The sequence below is a fragment of the Mirounga leonina genome, unplaced genomic scaffold (assembly GCF_011800145.1).
Source record: "Mirounga leonina isolate KUSES-001 unplaced genomic scaffold, KU_Mleo_1.0 Mir_118, whole genome shotgun sequence".
Classification (NCBI taxonomy): Eukaryota; Metazoa; Chordata; class Mammalia; order Carnivora; family Phocidae; genus Mirounga; species Mirounga leonina.
In genome coordinates, this window is record NW_023270277.1 from 87569 (window position 1) to 108560 (window position 20992).

General features: G+C 40.4%; 1 long non-coding RNA gene across 3 annotated transcripts in view; it reads left to right on the plus strand.

Moving 5' to 3' along the window:
• LOC118007333 overlaps positions 1-20992 on the plus strand; it is a 52084-nt gene that overhangs the window by 16748 nt on the left and 14344 nt on the right. For all 3 annotated transcript variants that reach the window (XR_004678381.1, XR_004678380.1, XR_004678379.1), the window contains exon 2: positions 18048-18324. This is a non-coding gene — a long non-coding RNA (uncharacterized LOC118007333). The remainder of the gene's footprint in view (positions 1-18047; positions 18325-20992) is intronic.

Consider the following 20992-nt stretch of genomic DNA (forward strand, 5'->3'; position numbering starts at 1 on the left):
GGAATTGAATTCTGGTGGAAAGAACGTACATTTAGGCCATATTCAGTATGGGGTTTGTCAGCCAGTCGGCTGTTTGAGCCTCTGCTGGTCCTAGGAGAGTTTTTACTGAAAGTAGCCTTTCATGAGGTTCAAAAATAACTAACGATCCACCACTTAAATGAGTTTGGAGCAAACAGAAAGATTACAAAGTAATGCTGAGGCCCAGGGTCAGGAGGAGGAAGACAGCGCGTTTCTGTTCATCTGGGCAGGAGCCCTGAGTGACCCCCTGCCTCCTCTGTTGCCGGGTTCAGGGGAGCGAGCCTTCCGGCTGTGATTTCACTAGGCCATAGCCAGGCTGGCCCCTGCTTCTCCCTCAACTTCTCTGTTCACCCTGAGGGGTGTCCAGAGGCGTGGTCTGCTGGCTGGAGAAGGCCACACGTATTCTCAGCTTTGGTGGCACGTGTCTATTCCTCGGACTGAAAACACAGTGAGGGGCTAGTCTGCAGCCTGGGAGCCCGGCCTTGCAGGAGCAGGATGCCCTGGCCCCTTCTGCCCCTTCTCTGATACTTCGGCTGCTAATGCTGCCCCAGGATGTCACTTTGGTTTCAGTTTTCAGCTTTTATTCCTAAGTGCATTTGTTTAAATTTGCTTAATTTTTCCTCTTGTGTTTTATGAAAAGATTGTCTTTGAACTGAGGGGAGGAGAAAGAAGGACAAATAGTTATTTTTGCACGTAAAACTAAGGTCATCCAGTGCCCCCAGTAGTGAACTTTATTGTAAGTGTCTGCCCCAGGCATCCTGTGTGGGTGCTGCCGTCCACATGGCAGAAGATGATGCCCTCCCGCTCCTGCTGGACTCACTGAGACGGTAGGAGCTTTGCTTCCCAGGTCAGTAATCCCTGAAGAGTGGGGCAACTCTTTGGGGTGTGCTGGGGCAGGTCAAAAACATCAGAGCACCTCTCTGTACATGTTTCTGGCTCAGCACACCTCACCTGCAGCTGTAGGTGGGCTTACAAAGGACAGAGTGTTTCGGTTCAGCTGTGCACATGTGTATCCTCAGGCAAGTCCCCACAGCTTAGGGTTGCTTGGTGAAAACATCAGATGAGAGCCTGCCGGTTTTTCATTCTAGACTGTGAGCATGTTAAGAGCAAGAACATATCAGGCGCCTGGGTGGCTCAGTTGGTTAAGCGACTGCCTTCGGCTCAGGTCGTGATCCCGGAGTCCTGGGATCGAGTCCCACATTGGGCTCCCGGCTCAGCGGGGAGCCTGCTTCTCCCTCTGACCCCATCCCCTCTCATGCTGTTTCTCTCTCTCTCTCTCTCTCTCTAATATAAATAAATAAAAAATTAAAAAAAAAAAAAGCTATGCATTTAAAAAAAAGAGCAAGAACATATCTGTTTTGTTTTCTATAGACTACTCCATGTTTAGCTGAATATTTGAACATAGGAGACACTCCATAAATGTTTCTGAGTGATTGAATCAATAAATACCTTTCCTCAGTTTAACCACCAAGAGTGAAAATTTTTAGACTTTTAATTCTTTTCAAATCAAAACCACTTACATAGGTGATATTGAAAGTGCTATCCTGATTTAATAAAAATGGCTATTTAAATAGAGTCATGACGGTTATCACAGAAAGGTTATTCAAATTGGCCTAATTAATCAAAACAGCATTTAGTATTTGAAGAGGAAGACTGGGACTACCAGCAAGTGCTTATGCAAAAGATGCTATATGCCCCAATTTTTGTATTTGTCACAGGGGACCAGACAATGTACCCTGCACCAACACTGAATGAATGCTGAGCATCTAGATTATGGCTCATACTATCAATATTACCTAATAGAGTTCAAATGGATTTTTGGCTCATTGCTGAGCAGATATTTATAGAGTGCGAATGGTTAGTGCTCAAGGAATAGGTCCCTTTACCACTCACCCTAGTCTGAGAGTATCATAGGAAACTTAAATCCAGCTTGGCTGAGGAAAGCCTGGATGGTTTTTTTTTTTTTTTTTTTTGAAAGAGAGACAGAGCTAGAGATCAAGAGCAGGGTGGGAGGGGCAGAGGGAGAGAGAGAATCTCAAGCAGACTCCATGCCCAGGGCAGAGCCTGAGACTGGGCTTAATCCCAGGACCCTGAGATCATGACCTGAGCCAAAATCAAGAGTTGGACACCTAACCAACTGAGCCACCCAGGCGCCCCAAGCCCTGGATGTTCTTGAACCACCCATCTCGGGTCTGAAAAGATTGAAGGAATAGCGAACAGTGAATGCGTTCAGCTGAGCACATCTCTTAAGTGTGGTGGGATGGAGCCGGAGCGTGAAGGGAGAGACAAGGTCCATGTTTTCAGAGCTGGCTGGTCTCAGGTGCGGGCAGCCGCGGGGGCAGGGGTCGCCACACTCAGGCCCAGGTGTGGGTCCCAGGGCCACTAATTAGTTTCTGACCCTGACCAGCGGCTTGCCCTCTTTGGCTTCTGTGCCTCTCAAGAAAGTGAAATTGGAACATCTCTTAGGACCCATTCAACAGTGCAGGCTGATGACTCACCACTCACTCATGTAAATGGCATTTTTCACTTTTCAACTAAATGACCTTCTGTTGTAGTCAGACCTGTCAGCCCGCACAAGAAGGGAGGGTTCGAGGCTTTAGTTTATTGACCTCTTTTCTGTGATGGAACAGAAGCGGGTCTGTTGCTGTCAGCCCTGCTGTAGGGGGCCCCGGGGGCCATTCCGACGGTCAACCCGGACCCCTGCCTGTCCGGTGGGGACATCCAGGCCTAGGTGTGCACGTGGGAAGGTGAGAAGGGCCTGTGCGGGGGGTGCTGGGCCTGCGCCACCTTCTGCTCCCCGACCCGACAGGGCGACACACAGCATCCCGAGGCACTTCTGCTTGGCCTCCGTCCCGTGTACGGGGCTGAGAGCCGCCCCAGGAATGTTCACTGAGTCGGGCTGCAGCGAACCGTGCCGGATGGGCACCTGAACCCGGGTCAGCGGAGGGGAACTCGTCTCTGTCATTCTGACAAAACGTTTTCTTATCTTTATGAAAAAAATTCTTTTTGGCTTTTTATCCTCTAAGATTCAAGTTTCCTACTGCTTTGCAACTTGTCAGCTTTGTTTTAGAAGAGATAAGCCCCCAGGTTGGAATCTAAGTCATGGCTGCAAGAGCGATAATCTGAGGAGAAAAGGGCTAAGAAACCTAAGTTTTATATTGTTTTCAGAGAAGAATAGAACCAGATACCTGTAGAATCTGCTGTCAGCCAGGAGAAGGAGCCTGCTTCCAGGAGCGGGTGTAATGCAGGACGGGCCCTCCCCGACTTTCCAAGTTGCCGTGTCCTGTTAGGCATACTCCCCCAGTTTGCTGGCCCCGGGGGAAATCAGTGAGAATGCAGGTGGCCGATAGTAAGGGTGGGGTGGCCCTGTGCCTGGCACTCTTATATGTCCATGTTTGACCCATGCTGGTTAGAGGAGTCTTGTGTCATGCAAGCCTCCTGTTCATAACAGAAGACGTCGGTTGATTGTGTTCAGGTACGCGGACCAGGCACTGCACCAAGACATGGGTTGATGTGTTCAGGTACGCGGACCAGGCGCTGCACGACTACAGGGCTTTCTTTTCTGGCACAAAAATGGGAGGATAACGTCCTTAGCCACCAAATGCAAAATTCAAAAAGAAATTTGAGCTTTTCATCAAGAAAGATATTTTCAGCCTCCATTCATCTTGCTTGTTCCTTTTTCTTAACTCGTCTGGTACCCAAATAAAGGCAAAATTCCACCATCATTCTGTGTGGAGGGCCATGGCCACTTGCTTGGCATCTGGCCAAATTACTTATGCATTGCCGTTAGTAGAATTTTTCATCTGCCCGATGGTGGCTTAGTAAGTGACAGAAAAAGCACCAGGATATAAACAGCCCGCACTGTGTTTGCAGAGAGGTTGGAGAGAGGCCAGCCCTGCCCAATGCCCTGACACAGCGTCTCTTGATTTGACCCAGCATAATTCAGGCTCTTCATACTTACTCTCCTTTTGGACACATGCAATCAATACAGAACGAGCTAGTTATGAAAGAGTGATTAAAGTCTGGGATTTTGTTTTAGATTGGACTTGGACTGTTCTCCAGGGACACTGAGCATCTAACCAAAGGCTGGCAAGGTTGCCCACTCCATCCGTTTCAGAAATTCTCCACCTCGAAGTGAAGGAGAGATCTCAGAGTAATAAAATGTTTAAATTTTTAAAAAGTAGAATCCAGGTGGGAAATCCTGATTCCCATTATTCAGGCCAGGGCATAGTACTGAGGGTGCGGCTGCTACTGGATTTGGGGGCCCACGAGCAGACTAGCAGGAAGATGCGGGACACAGTACTTGGGCTGCTTTGGGTACATGAGGCTGGGTGCCAGTGGATGGGGGGCGAGGAGTTCTTACCACACCATGTGGTATCTTGTGAATTCCATACCATGGGCATTTTTTAAAAGTTTGATTCATTTTTTTAAAAATAAAAGTTAGAAAAAGACTTTTCTACAGACTCTTGAGTAATAGGAATAGGAATCCCCCTTTTCTATAAACTTGGGCAGCTTTCTCTTTTACCATTTATAGAATATATAAAAGAAAGACAACGGAAGTAGAATATGATTGTTTCAATTTCCTGTTTCTCTGCTCAGACGTCCTTTGTCCTGTGGGTCTGGGTGGGGGGGATGTATATCCCTGTTCTTAGGACAAGCAGTTGTCTTTGGACTTCATTCAGTGACACGAACGACTGTGCCTCCTGTCTCCCTTTGTTCATCCCTGGCTGTTTTCCTAGGTGGGGCTTCACATTGGGATTCATGCTTTGGCCACCAAGAGCCACACTCAGCATACCTATGGGCCCTGTCTGCGGTGTGAAGTGAACCGTCTGCTTGTTTATAGGTTCCAACTGGTGAATGCTGATCATTTGGGACTATTTTTGGACACACCTTTCTCAAAAGTAAATCTGGTGTGAAATTTCCATGTTTAAAATGTCAGAATCCACCAGCTTTTATAGTTAGATTCTCAGGCTACAGATGAGGTGAGATCCAGCCACTGAGACCGTTAAACACGTGACTCCTACTATTGAAGTTCAGGTCAGGAACCACACCCGGTGCTGAGAAAGGCCAGAGCAGGAGGTCTGGAAGAGCAAAGCTCTGAACCTCTTCCATATGCTTGGGATCGTCTCTCCATGTCTCTCTGACAGCGAATTTCAGAAGATGTTTCTTCACTTTGTGGAGATAACACAGGGAGAATCCTGCAGTGCACACAGCAGCTCTCAGCCTCTGTGGATGCAATCCAATCTCACCAACTTTGTGCTTGGTGCTGGGCTCGGGGACCCCCATAGAGGCTGAGGGATTCACCTCAGGGACACAGCCTCTGGAGCCTATAGGACTCATGTACCCCTGGAATCGCCCGTCGCTGAAGCTTTAGGTGAGGGCTATCATGGGTTATATAATGGATACTTTCAGTAGAACATCTTATATTCATATACAATTTTTATTTTTATTTATTTTTATTTATTTTTAAAGATTTTATTTATTTATTTGACAGAGAGAGACACAGCGAGAGAGGGAACACAAGCAGGGGGAGTGGGAGAGGGAGAAGCAGGCTTCCCGCGGAGCAGGGAACCCGATGCGGGGCTCGATCCCAGGACCCCGGGATCACGACCCGAGCCAAAGGCAGACGCTTAATGACTGAGCCACCTAGGCACCCCCATATACAATTTTTAAACAGATAAAAGTTGTTTTATAGAAGCTTCATTCTAGTAATACATGCAAATCCTTATATCATTTCCAAAGGAGAGTGTGTTCTCCTTCATGTGCAGGATGTCACACCTTCTTTTGTGTGGTAGAAGTATGACTTGGTTTGTCCATGATCACAGAGATGCATGGTGGAAAGTCCTAGCTTTGCTGCTAACAAACAACATGGGCAATTCTTGACCTCTACATGTATGAGTTGGAAATATTCATACATGTCCCGACCCCAGGAAAGTCCAGAGAAAAGGGCAGCTGTGATGTGTGGGGTCACTTATCTCCCTACTCATTTCTGAGGGGTTTATGTGTCCAGGTCAAAGAGGCCATGAACATAAGGGTGTGAAGTACATGCCCACTGGGGACAGAGGAGGGAGTGAGGATGGGGATGGCGAGGTGAGGGTGTGAGGTCAGTGTTCTAGAGGAGCCTGGTCAGGAGTCTGGCTGTGCGACCTTGAGCAAGTTTTAAGTTCCCAGTTTCCTCATCTATAAAACAGCAGTGACACCCCCTAACACATAGGGTTATTGTGAGCATGTGCTAGCTCATAAATGAAACATGATTTACATAGTGTCTGATAGAAGGAGGGCAATTAGTGGTGATTTATCCCCTTTTTCAACAAAACTCAGAGTGGTGTTTCTCAATAAGGCAAAAAACTGCTTCCAAAAAATTTAAAAATATATTAAGCATCTAAAATAGTATTAATTTTTAGATACTACAATAGATTCACTTTGGATTTGAAATAATAAGATTAGTATAAAAGGTGTCCCTTTAAAAGGGGGAAACAGTTCCATCACACTGCTATTCCCCTGCGGGAGCAGGCAGCTGCACACTGGGATCCACATCCAGCCGATCTGGGGGGTAGGTAGTAGCCCGTTGGAGAACTGACTGTTGTCAACACCATCTTAGAAAGCTGAACTGGTCCATACAGAGTTGTGGTTGATCCAGAATGCTCTGGGTCCTGAGCCACAGCATAGAAAAGAAGAAGAGTTTAGCATCCAATGTTTGAGTTTTGGATCCCAAGAAGCAAAGAAGAGTAACATGTGGCTACTTTGGGATATGGGGGAAAAGGATGAGAATCTCAAGGTGGAGGGAATTGCTTTAGGAGCCTGTTTTGAAGGGGATTATCAGCCCTGGGAAGATGTGTCTCTGGCTGTGGGACCATGAAGAATCAGCTTGATGTGTTATGGAAGAGAACATTCGGCTGTCTCCTCTGGGCCAAGCCTGCCTGTCACCTGGCACTTCCACTGGCCCCCAGGGGATGTGCTCAGAGTTCCCCACATTGGACACCTCATCGGGATCCCCTGATATTTTGTCACTGGCCACTGTGGGCCTTTGCTTTTTCAGATCATAGCACCAGGGGCCTTGTGGGCTGGTTCCGTGAGTTTCAGCTAGAATTCTCAGGTTCTTTTCAACAAATGGTCAGTGCTTCATGGAAGGACCTCTAAGGCAGTTTCTCGGTTGAGTGTTCTGGTGACAGTGAAGGCATCTCCTAGCTCTTTCAGTTATGAAGCTGCACTGAATTGTTTGGCTGGAAAAGGCAGTCAGACCTCTGTCTTACCACGGGGTGCCAGGCTCTGGTTCCTCCCAGGGTCCTGCCATCCCCCAAGGCAGGGTATAAGCAACAGCATTTGAGAAGAGAAGCCTTTGAAGCAATAAGGGAGCCTTAAAACCTGTAATCTATCCATTTTGAACTAGGGTTTTTTTAGAGTCCCAGGGATATTCAGAGTTTTTGGTGGGGTAGGAGCAGGCTGGCCTGACCTTCAGAGCTCTTGCGTCTTGGTGTGGTTCTGGGGCTAGCGCAGTATCTCTTTCTAGTCTCGAGCCAGGAGTGCAATGCAGTATGAAAAAGGCGCCTGACTTGAGAACTTTGTGGGGATTTGTGTGAAGGATGAAGTGTTTTTGCTTCTCTCCTCTGCATTTCCCAGAGTCCACATTTGTCTATTATGTCACCTGTCGTTCTAGATCTTAAAAGGAAATGGAGGAAGAGAGAGGTGTTCAGAGAAGGGTGAGCCACGTGAGTGAGGGAGTGGGAGAGAGCACGTGGGAATCCTGACAGCTCAGCTTAGAGGAAAGTGTACCACTGGGAGACTCTTTAGCTTTAGATTAAGCTTTTGTTTTCTTTGTGGTATTAGTTGTTGCCTAACCATGAGTTCTCACGCTCTCCAAGAGTTCTGCAGCTTGGCCTTTTGTTCCTAGCACAAGACTCTAAAAATGGTGTAAACTGACTCTACTTATCTAAGGGAAATTGTGACTACCTTCAGTCCTTGTGTGCATGTCCCCAGACTTTCCAGGGCTACATAAATAATTAGAACCTTCAGAACAGAATCTATGAAGGTAAATATGGGAAACAATCTTTGGTTGCTAAGTCTGGCTTAAGTCCTAGAGTTTCGTGGTTATGCCCAACAGCTCTCATGAGCAGGAGACGGATGGGGCACAGAGTTCTTCCTAGAGCCAAGCTGGCTGGCAGAGGTTGCTCATAGGCCTCCATCAACTCCTCCACTTCTGTCTTGCAACACACAACTCAATGTTTCCAGATGTTCTGAGTTTCATGGTTTATGGATTCAGGACCTAGAAGCCAGGAATCTTGTTTTCCACACCCTTGGGATGCCTCCTGCTGAAACTGGAACTTGGAGTTTCTAACTATGTCAGGTCCAAGACAACAAGTCTATGGCTCAGGTGAGGAGTGACAATGGCATGTGTGGCCCACCTTGGCTCTGTCCACCTTGATGTTATTTTAGAGGGTCCTGTGAACACATTGTTGAACTGGTAAGTTTTGAACTCTCATGACTCAAAAGACAAATCGTATCTGTTTGTTTTTGTTCAATTTTCCAAGTTTTATATAGAGTTCCCATAAATAAAACATTGTGCTTTGAGAATGTGAGGGCATGAAAACAGAGTTTAGCTAAAAGCAGTACCTAATATTCTAGTCTCCTGGGTTGTTTGTTAGGAACCCTGATTTTTATATTAGAAAATAATTTAGGGCTCCAAAAGGTTACCAAATTGAATTTTTCATTTCTTTTTTATTTATACATGAAGTGTTAAAAGTATTTATGTGTAAAATCTTCTTGTTCCATACAGTAATAAGTAAGGGCATGGGAACTCCTACAGGTATCAGTAACATGACCACAATTTAGTGCCCCCCTCACAGGCTGTGGCAAAGTTTGGATTCATGTCCTGACTCAGCTGTATGATGGAAGTGAGCTTCAGGGTTATTTTTTTTCATCAGTGATACATATTGATGATGGTGTGCCCATGAGATATATACAAAAATTTGTTACATTTAAGATATTTGTGGATTAATGACCAATAATGTTTTTGATGGGTCTCACGCTTTTCTTCCTATGGTTTTATTCTCTGCTAAAGCAACCTTAGGACAACCATATTTAAATATACAGATATTCCTATATATTTTGATTTTCAGCACCATTAATTTTTCTCAGGGACATTATAACCTCTATCTATATACTGATTCAATAATAGCATTCAAAAACAAACATTGGTGATATTTTTGGCTGCTTAGAAAAGGTACTATAACTGATGGATTATTGGAGATCTTTATTTGTGAAAGATGCGGGGAGAAGTCAAGAATGGGCAAATGTATTTTAAAAGTAGGGCTCCTAATGATTAAAATGAAAGTTTAGGTGGGTGATTTGGGATGACCTGAGAAAACATGTCATTTTTTGAAGGTGAGAAGAGATCTTAGAAGTTGAACATATTCAAATGAAATAATTCAGTGAATAAAATTTAGCAGAAGTTTTGTTTTTTGTTTGTTTGTTTTCTTTTGTTTTGTTTTGCCAGAAGTGAGCTTAACAGATTTTCTATAGATATATAACATGATAAAGGTGTCAAGCAAAGAGACAAATGGACTAACTTAGAAATGGGATGATGAGATGAATGTATGATTAGAGCAGCCAATTAAGTGAACAGTGGTCAGTGAGATAGTATATCAGTTAGTTTTGGCTGTGTAACAAATGGCCTCAAAACTTAGTAGTTAAAACAATAGCCATTTTCTTTAGCTCACTATTCTGTGGGTTACTGGGTGGTTCTTCTGGTCTGAGGTAGTTCAACTGATGTCTGAAGGGCTGTCATTCATCTGTGGACAGATGACAGGTCTACTGGTGGCCAAGGGCTAGCTGATGTTAAGCTGAAGTTCTTTAGCTTTTCTCTAGTTTTTAATTTATCAGGTTTGCTTAGCCTCATTAACATGACAGACTTAGGGTTCCAAGATGTGAATCTAACCATATTAGTAATTACATTAAATGTAAATGGGCCAAATATTCCAATTAAAATGCAGAGATTATCTGAATAGACTAAATAGAAAATAAGACTTTCTATGGGCTGCCTGAGATTTTAAATATAAAAAATAAGTGGAAAGTAAAAAGATGGAAAAAGATATACCATGCAATGAATATAGGAAAGCTAATGTGGTTACCTTTGAGACAATGTAGCCTTAAAGACAAGATGGTTACCAGAGATAAAGAGGAACATTTTACAATAATAAAATGGTCAGTTTTTCAGAAAACCATAATTATCATTATGTGGAGGTATCTAAATACTTCAAAAGAGCCTCAAAATGCATGAAAAGAAAACTCATAGAATGAAAGGGAGAAATAGATAACTCTAAAATCACAGCTGGTGATTTTCAACACCCCTTTCTTGGTAATTGATAGAACAAATAGAAAAAAAATCCAGTGAGGAGGGCGCCTGAGTGGCTCAGATAGTTAAGCGCCTGCCTTCAGCTCAGGTCATGATCTCAGGGTCCTGGGATAGAGTCCCACATCAGGTTCCCTGCTCAGTGCAGAGCCTGCTTCTCCCTCTCCCTCTGCCATTCCCTCTGCTTGTGCTCTTCTGTCTATCTGTCAAATAAATAAATACAAATCTTTAAAAAAAAAATAAAAAAAAAAATCCAGTGAGGATATGGAAAATTTGAACAATGCTATCAACTAACCTGATTCAATTTACTTTTTTTTTTTTTCAATTTACTTTTATAGAACACTCCACACAACAACTAGGGAGTAGACATCCTTTTCAAGGGCAGCTGAAATATTCACCAAGATAGACCATATGCTAGGTCATAAAATAAATCTCAGTACTCTTTGAAAGTCTGAAACCTTACAGTTTCTGTTCTCTGATCAAAATAGAATCAAATGAAAAATCAACTACCAAAAAAAAAAAAATAGAAAAGTCTTCAAATGCTTAAAAATTAATCAATAAACTTCTAAATAATTCAGGGGTAAGAGATGAAGACACTAGGAAAATTGGAAAAGATTTTAACTTTATGAAAATGACTACAATAATAGCATTTAGAGGGAAATTTAATGATGCTTCTAATGATGATATTAGAAAAGGACAATAGTTTAAACTCTCCCTGTGTTTCCACATGAGAAACTAGAAAAAGGGAAATAAACTAAAACCAAATAAATAGGATGAAAGAAATTAATAAAGAACTGAAATAAGTAAAGTAGAAAAAGACAAACAATAAAGATAAAATACTGTAAGTTGGTTCTTTATAAAGAATAATAAAATGGATAAATCTGTAGTGAGACTAATCAAGAAAAAGAATAAAAACAGAAAATATTAGAATGGAAGAGGCAATATCACTGCAATTTTTATACAGTTTAGAATGAGTATAAGGGAATATTATAAACAAAGTTATTCCAATAAATTTGATAACTTTGACAGACTTACCAAAATTGACACAAAAATAAATAGAAAATTTAAATAGCCATATGTCTAATTTAAAATTTGAACTTTTGTATTGAAGATGATTAAAAAACCTTACCACAGAGATAAATTTGAGCCCAAATGGTGAATTCTAGAATGATGGAAGAAATAATATTACAAAAATTACAAAAATAGGAGATGAAGGAATTCTTTCCCACTGATTTTATTCACACAGCCCACACAGCCCTGATACCAAAACATGATAAAATAAAAGGATAGTATAACATTGCCAAGTAGGATATATTCCATAAATCCAAAGGTTAATTTAACATTTGAAAAATCCATCAATATAAAGCAACATATTAACAAAATAAAGAAAAAAACTATATGATAATTTTAATAAATGCAGAAAAATATTTGACAAAATTGAACATTTATTTGTGATAAAAATATTTTTAGCAAATGCAAACAAAAAAAATAAAAAAGGAACTTCTTCAATCTGACAAAGGGCATCTATGAAAAACCTACAGATCACTTAATGGTAAAATATTGAAGGCTTCTCCCCTAAAGTTATGAGCAAGGCAAGGATGTTCTTTCTGACCACTTAAATTCAACATTGCATCAAAGTAGCTAGCCAGTGCAATCAAATAAGAAAAAGAAATAAAAAGGCATATGAATTGGAAAAGAAGAAAGAAAACTGTCTTTATTTACATATGGCACAATTTTTTATGCAAATAATTCTAAGGGATATACAAAATAACTACTAGAAATAGTAAGTGAATTTAGCAAGGCCATAAAATACAAAATAAGTATAAAAATTAATTGTATATTTAATTCTATATACTAGCATCAAGCAAGTGGAAAATGAAATAAAACTTAATTTATAATAGAATTAAGATGGAATATAAAATATTCAGAAGCATATTTCATAAAAGTGGGAAAGAATTGTCAGGAAATTAATAAGTATTTAAATAAATGGAGGCAAATACTACTGTCATTAATTTAGAGATTCATTTTGTTAAGAATTCAAATACCCAAAAATTATTATTTAGATTCAACACACTCCAACCAAAATACTAACAGGCTGTTTTTATAAAAATTTATAATTTAATCCTAAAATTTATATGGAAATGCAAAGGGACTGGAAGAGCCCAAATACTTTTGATTATGAAGAAGAAAGAGGAGGAGTCATCTTACCTAATTGCAAGACTTAGTAAAAATCCACAGTAATAAAGACAGTGTGGTATAAACAATTACATCAGTGCAACAATAGGTAGATGGCTCAGAAATAGACACGCATGTAGATGATAAATTGATTTTTGACAAATTTCTAAAGAAACTAAATGGAAAAGGGTGTTCTTTAAAAATGATGTTGGAACAACAGAATAAACACATGGAAATAACTAATCACTTCTATCTCTACCTCTCATTATGCATATAAATAAATTATGGTTCATATACCAGATAAAAACTGAAGTTACCCTTGAAGAAAACATGGGAGAATATTCTGCGAACTTTTCATAGGCAAAGATTTCTTAAAGAGAAAAAAACAAGCACTAACCCATAAAGAACAAATTGGAAAATCAGACTGCATCAAAATTTTAAAATGTTTAAAACATATTATTAAGAAAATAAAAAGGCAAGTCATAGAATGGGAAAAGATATTCATAATACATATATCTGACAGTAGACTTATAAACAACATATAACAATATATAAACAACTCAAATGAATCAATAAAAAATAGATAACCAAATAAAGATGATTCAATGACTCATGCTGACGTTCTACTAAAGAAGATATACATATACACAGTAGAAATATGCAAAGGTGCTAAAAAATGTTAGATATCAGGGAATGTAAATTAATATCAGAATGTGACATTACAATTTGCTAAAATCAAAAAAATTTTTTAAAGATTTTATTTATATATTTGACAGAGAGAGACACAGCGAGAGAGGGAACACAAGTAGGGGGAGTGGGAGAGGGAGAAGCAGGCTTCCTGCTGAGCAGGGAGCCTCATTTGGGGCTTGATCCCAAGACCCTGGGATCATGACCTGAGCTGAAGGCAGACACTTAACTGACTGAGCCACCCAGGTGCCCTGCTAAAATAAAAAAATTAAACAACCAAATGTGGAGGTGGTGGTTGGGGAGCAACTAAACTTTCATACGTTGCCAAGGGAGTGAGAAATGGCTTGATCACTTTGGAAAACTTTTGGCAGGTTCTTATAAGGTAAAAATATACCTGCAATATGACTTAGTGGTACCACTCTGGTATTTACACAAGATGTATGAAAAAAGTCTGTCCACAAAAAGGCTTGCTCAAGAATGTCTGTAGGAGCTTCTCTCATGACCCCAAAGGCTATAAGCAATCCAAATACCCACTAGTAGGGGTAAAATAGATTTTAAAAAATATGATACAATCATACTGTAGCTACTACTCAGCAATAAAGAAGGAATGACAGTGATTCACACAGCAGCATAGATAAGTCCTAGAACCCTATGTTAGCTAAAGGACACATGCACAGGAGAGTGTGTGTTGCCTTACTCCCTTCACAAGAAAGGGTAAGAATGGACAATCCCTGTTGATAGAAACCAGAACAGTGGTTTCTGTGGGGGTTGGTGTCCATCCCTGTAGGAATGATACAACTTTCTGCACAATAGAAATGTTTTTATATCTTGACTGTTGTGATGCGTTGAAATGGTGGCCCCCAAAGATATCCAAGTCCCAATCCCTGGGCCTGTGTGTGTTATTTTATATGGAAGGGGGACTTTGCAGATGTGATCAAGTTGGTGATCTTGAAATATGGAGACCATTCTGGATCAGTGTGTCCTACAAGAGGTGGGCAGAGGGAGGTCTGAAGACAGAAGAGTAGCAGATGAGGTCCTAGAGGAAGGGGAGAAATGTTGTGGGAGGCAGGGCCATGAGCTACAGATGAGGACAGCCTCCAGAAGCTGGAAAAGGCAGGGAAACAGACTCTGCCCCAGGGCTTTGGAGGGAGCAAGGCCCTGCCAACACCTTGACTCTGGCCCAGTGAAGCTCATTTTGGATTTCTGACTGCCGGTCTATGAGAAAATAAATGTGCACTGGTTTAGCCACCAAGTTTGGTAACTTGTTGCATCAGAATTGGGAAAATAATGCACTGGCATGGTGGTTTGTGACTGTGTATTCATCAAAATATCAAGTTTGCACCCCTAGCAAAACTGTGAAAACAAAACAACAGCCAGTGGTTGCCAGGGGCCGAGTGCAGTGAGAGGAATGAATAGGTGGAACACAGAACATTCTTAGAGCAGTAAAATATTCTACGATGCCATAGTGTTGGATACACATCACTATATGTTTGTGCAAACCCACAGCATGAACAACACCACGTCTGAACCGTAATGGAAACTCTAGACTCTGGGTGATGTTGATGTCTCTGCATGGTTTCATCCTTGGTAACAGATGTGTCTTCTGGTGGGGGTGTTGACTATGGGGGAGGCTGTGCATGGCGGGGGGCATGGGGTGAATGAAAACCCTCTAGGCCTCCCTCCCAGTTTTTCTGTGAACCTAAAACTGTTCTAAAAATAAAGTCTTTTAAAAATGTACCCTTAAGATCTGTGAATTTGACTGTATGAAAATTTTACCTCAATTTAAAAAACCCTCAAAAACAACAATAAAAAAAGAAAAAAATCTATTCCATGCTTAGACACAAAAATACACACACACACAAAATGGGAGTTCATATTTGATGCCTCTCTGGAAGAGATTCAAATATATTTTTTTGTGTGATTCTTATTCTTTAAAGTAAAAAATTCCTCAACAGAACCTGTCAAATCTCTAAATTGTTCTTCTAAATTAATGCAACACAGTCATTTTTCCAGACACCTCTGAACTACTAGTTTTGATCCCACTCTCCATTAACTGGTGAACCCTCTGTCCCCAGTAAACTGGGGGACACCTCTGTTCTGCCTCATCCCCTCTCCCATGAACCTGCCCACTGGTTCCTTCATTCCACTGTGGTCCAAGTCCACCGCATCTCTCTTTAGATTGAGAAGAAGCAGAGGAAGAATGAAAGCAAGGTCAAGGAAGAGAGACTGCATACCTGGGGAAGGGCATTTTCCTTCAGAGAGGGACACAGGGCAAGGACTGAGCTATAAGCCCAGGACTGAAAAATGCAAAGGGAAAGGAGATGCATCAGGACCACATGCTTGTAAAGAATGTCCTGAAAAAGATGCCTCTTCCTGTCATTAAATAGGGAGTGAACTATACATGCATCAGTGGTGAGGAGGCTCCAGGGAGCTGACTGGAGCATCCTGAATGCAGCCAGGAACCCCCATTGCAGGGGTGCACAGAGGTTCACAGTGTTGCCTGGAGAAGGACAGGGGTGCACAGAGGCACACAGTGTTGCCTGGAGGACAGGGGTGCACAGAGGTACTCAGTGGTGCCCGGAGAGCCAAGATGTACAGAAAGAAGGTGCCAGGGGACAAGCTGATGGGCAGGCAGTTTGCAGGGCAAGAAAGAAAGATGAGCATACAACACCCAAAGCTCTGTTAGGTACATTTCACCCTGGTACACTCACTGTGGGTGAAAATAAAGGGGTTGCCTGTGCCTGAGTCAATGTGGAGACAGGACACCAAGGGGTCACAGCAAAGGTGAGACATCCAGCCACATGCAGAGGGTCCCTGTCTGAGGAGATGCTGGTGGGTAGGGTATGTCCACAGAACCTGCTCCTCAGGTGTGCCCTCCCTCTTCTCAGCCCACAGACTTCTCTTCTTGTGGGGGTGGCCCCTTTCTCTTTCATTCACAATTTGCAGTAATTGTCCTTGTCTACATTTCCAAATTTAATAAGAAAAAGGTTTAAAATAGTCTCTGAACAGTGAAAACCAGAAAGGACTATAAAAGGTTAAAAATAACTTTGAACATGTTTAAAAATATAATTGCTTTGGATACACAATCTGTGGCTCTCAGCTGGCTCTGCTAAATGCCAGCACTTTTGTACTTCAGAGCTGACATCCCTCCATTGACTCTAACCGAAAGAAAGGCAAAAGTGTTTATTGCCAATCCTGAGTCAAAATGATCACCAGATAACACGATTTTGCTGCCTGATCCACACTTAGAATACACCTCCAGACCGTTATTCCAAAACCCCTCATGTCTTTGTGTTCTTTGTGCATGTTGAGTTTTATGTAAGATTAAGCCATTTCTTTCTTTTTTTCCCCTGAAGCAGGCCAAACATCTAAATCTTCCTGTTGGCAGCATCTTCCTGCAGGTGCTGCCTGGACTCTCTGGGCAGGCTGGTATGAGTGCCCAGGACTTGGAAGTGTAGGCAAAGTCCAGCTCTCCCATTCCTGGAGGTGCCAGCCTTCTCTGAGATGTTTAATGCCATCATGTTCCCATCCCTCTCCCACTACACCCATTCTCTTTACAGAGGTTAAACTTGTAAATTTTCCTTCTTTAGCAAGAGAGGCTGCAGGCTATGTCACATTATACTGGGTGGAACATTGATGCAGCTTTACCTGGACAGGTAGCCTTGGTGGAAGTCATTGCATCAGGTTTAATGAATGACAGGCTGCTTATCTTTCAGGCACCTTCACTCCCAAGGAGGATGAAAGTAAGCAGGTGTATGTTCCCCTAGCTAGCCTTAGAGATGCTCAGAGAGAAACAACATTCCTAGAACTCAGAGCCCTTTAGCAACTGGAACAAAATCCAAGTTCAACCTCTGAACGGGGTTAGGTTGGGTCCACTGCAGGGATGATGAGTGGCATGGGATGGGGTGTTCTATGTTTAATACTTGGTCTATGTTTAATACATAGTCTCTTAACTATGAAAGAAAAACAGTGATTACCAGGCATATTACCAGGAAAGATAGAGAACAAATAGACAACAAGCAAATACACGAATTTGAAGACTTTGCAAGCAGAAGAAAACAAAATAATCAATACCATCTTGATGGAGGTTAGGGATGGTATCAGAGCCCCCAGTGAGAACAAGCATTACACAGAATCATTCAGAGGACAACAGTGAACCCTTAGAGAAGCATACATATATATATGTAATACATATGTAATATATATAACATAAAATTTATGTGTATTTGTATGTTTATATGTATATATATAACATAACATATAATTATATATAACATAATATATAAAACATTAACTCAGTAAAAGAGCTGGAAAGTATTGTTGAGGAAATCATCTTTGGAAGCTAGAGCTAAAAGACAAAGAGATGGGCAATAATTAACTCTAGAAACAACCAAATCTTCTTTTAAAAAACAGATCCATAGTTTATTGTATGTCTTATGTCAACTGAATTTGCAGTCACAAAAATGTGAATACTAAATAGTGATTTGGCCTGAAGTACAAGGTAGGTATTTGAGGAAGATGGGGAGTTTATGTTGGAGTCTGGAGTTGGAAATGGGGCCAGTGGGAATGCAATAGAACATGCCTAATCTTAAAATTTCAAAAGTATACATTCAGACTTGTGATACAGAGATGTGGAATCACTGTGCAGTGGTGTGAGCTGAAAGGGAAAATAATGTTGCCTTCGTGCCTGAATAACCTTGATAAAAATGAAGAGTAAAACTAACAATTAATGAAGACAAGACATAGATGCTCATGATAGAGCTGCTAGAATCTGTATGTGAGGGCTATTTTACCATGAACTTTCTGTTCTTGCTCTCAGGAACACTGGACAGCACTTCAGCACTGTTCTTAGGGGCCGTTTAAACAGCAAAATCTACAAGAAAAACACAAAAAAATGCAGAGATTTGACACTACATGACCTGTAAATAGTACACTGTTCCATGACAGGAGCTGAAACAAGAAGGCAGAGGGCAGCCTTGATCTCAGCTTTGAACATGGGCCTCAAGCAGCTCAGACTTCTTGCTTCTCTGTGCTTATCTTCAAGTAGCCCTGCAGCAAGTGCTGACATGTGGACTTCAGGTTACAAGTAAATTCTGGTGAGTGGGTGAATTCACGAATGCTTTGTAATAAGTTTTAAAATTAGGAAGTGTGAGTCCTCCTACCTTGTTTTTCTTTTTCAAGATGGTTTTGGCTATTTTGGGGTTCCTTAAAATTTCATATGAATTTCAGAATCACCTTTTCCATTTCTGCAAAAAAAGGTCATTAGAATTTGGAAAGGGATTGCCCAAATCCATAGATCACTTGCCATATTCGTAATATTGAGTGTTCTAGCCCATGAACGTGGGATGTCTTTCCATTCATTGAAGTCTTCTTTGATTTCTTTCAGCAATGTTTTATAGTTTCAGTGTCTAATTATTTTATTTTCTTGGTTCAATTTCTTTCCAAATATTTTATTCTTTTGAACTCTATTGTAAATGGAATTGCTTTCTTAATTTCCTTTCAGATTATTTAATGCTGGTGTATAAAAACACAGCTGATTTTTTTGTGTTGACCTTGTACCCTGCAACTTTGCTGGATTTCTTTATTTGCTCTAATAATTAGTTTGTTTTTTATGTGGATTCTATAGGATTTTCCATATTTAGAATCAAGTCTTCTGCAAACAGATATAGTTTTACCTCTTTCTTTCTAATTTGAATGCCTTTTATTTCTTTTTCTTGCCTGATTGCGCTGGCTAGGACTTCCAGTACTAGCTGGCATAGCATTGTGAAAGTGGGCATCCTTTTTGTTCCTGATTTTAGAGGGAAAGATTTGGTCTTTCACTAACAAATGGGATGCTAGCTGTGAGTTTTTCAATTGCCCTCTATCATGTTAAAGATGTTCTCCTCCATTCCTAGTTTGCTGAGTATTTTTAAATGAAGAAGTCGTGTTGAATTTTATCAAATGCTTTTTCTGTGTCTATTGAGATGATCATGTGGGTGTGTGTTGTTTTCTTCATTTTACCAATGTGGTGTATTACATGATTGATTTTCTTATATTGAACTGCCCTTGTATTGCTGGGATAAATTCTACTTTGTATAATCCTTGCATGATGTATAATCCTTTTAATGTGCTATTGGATTCAGCATGCTAAAAGGCAGTGCTACTCAGTAAAAAAGTTCACACCTTTGTTGTATCACTTAGCTTGAGCTTTATTTGATGAGTCCAGGTCAAGATCAAAAGCTGGAGTTACCTTAACTGTTTGTTAATAACTGTTGGTTACACCTTTGCTAATTGGACATTTCAGAGAAGTGGAAATTAATCATATTAAGGTCAGCATACAAAAAGTAGATTTCTGTTTCTAGTTTTTTCAGTTCCATAATAGATTATTAACTATGCCTAGTCAACAAGTCTGTGATCCTGCATGGAATTCATACCAAATTTATCCAAGTTTTAAAAATAAGTATAGTAAAACATATGTCTTGTTATCTGATTCATATTTAAAACATAGGAATGTATGAAATCTGATTTCATACAACATCAGTATCTCTTTTTTTCTTTTTACTGATAGTGATTTGTAATCAAATTTAGTTTTGAAATGTTTTTCTCTAGATAAATATTTCCTAAGGATCATTGTGTTTTTGTGTGGTACGTATCAAAGGCATAATTCATTGACTCTTCATTGACTCCTGCATTTTCTCTATAATATTGCCTCCAGCTAATGAATTAATTTTCTTTTTGGTGTTAGTTTTTATTTTTCATTTGAATTACGAAAGTAGTAATTTCCTATAGTTATGCTTTTGTCAATAATACATAGAGTTTTTACCAAAAATGGTATAATTCTTGAGATAGTTGTTATGTTTTTCCAAGATGTTCTTTAAAAACTCATGATACATGTGTATGAAGTTATATCCATTTTTTAAAAAAATTCATGTCTTTCTTCTCTCCTCATTTGCTTTTGAAGATATTAGAGGGTAAAATTCTTATTTCACATTTAAAAAATGATCTCTTCCATTAAAAGATAAAAATCCAAGACTTTTAAATTTCCTTTTATTTTAGATAATCATCAACAAAAATTGATTTATTATAGTATATGTTTGCTATTAAAATAATTTTCATAACTAAAATTAAATATGTATTTATATCAAGTCTATTTTTAACCCCCTACTTTGGGTATTAGCACAATGTATTACAATTACTGTCACATCTTTAAGAGTGTGGGCTCCATCAGGCCAGGGGCTGATCCTCTTGATCTCTGTGTCAGTGGCCTCTGCTAGTGCAGAGCTTGGCATGGGCTAGTCCCATCCTTCCTCCTGTTGATCCTTCTCCTTCTGGTCACTTTTCCTTGCTTCCTGTTTTATTTATTTGTTTGTTTTTCTTCATTTCTCTTATTTTTCCCTTCTTCCTTCCTTCCTCCTTTCCTTCCTTTCCCCTTCTTTTTCTCTTTTATCCTCATTTGTTGAATAAGAAAGCATAAGTAGTGATTTTATATCTCATCCATCTAGATGACATAATTTAAAATATGCATGTGACCATATCCTGAAATGCTATAGTATCTGCCTGCTGGATTAAGTTGAGTTAGGAACTCTAAAAATTCTGCAGTGCCCAGGAGGTCATTCCAGATATTGTTTGAAATACTTTCCTTTTCACAGTATCCATGCACTCCTTATACAGTATTTTGCAAAAAACAAAACAAAACATAATTGAGAATATAATGGGTGCCCTTTGATAATTCTGATTTGTTACCAGAAGAAAATTTGACGCTGCTTTACGTTTCTGGTTACATCC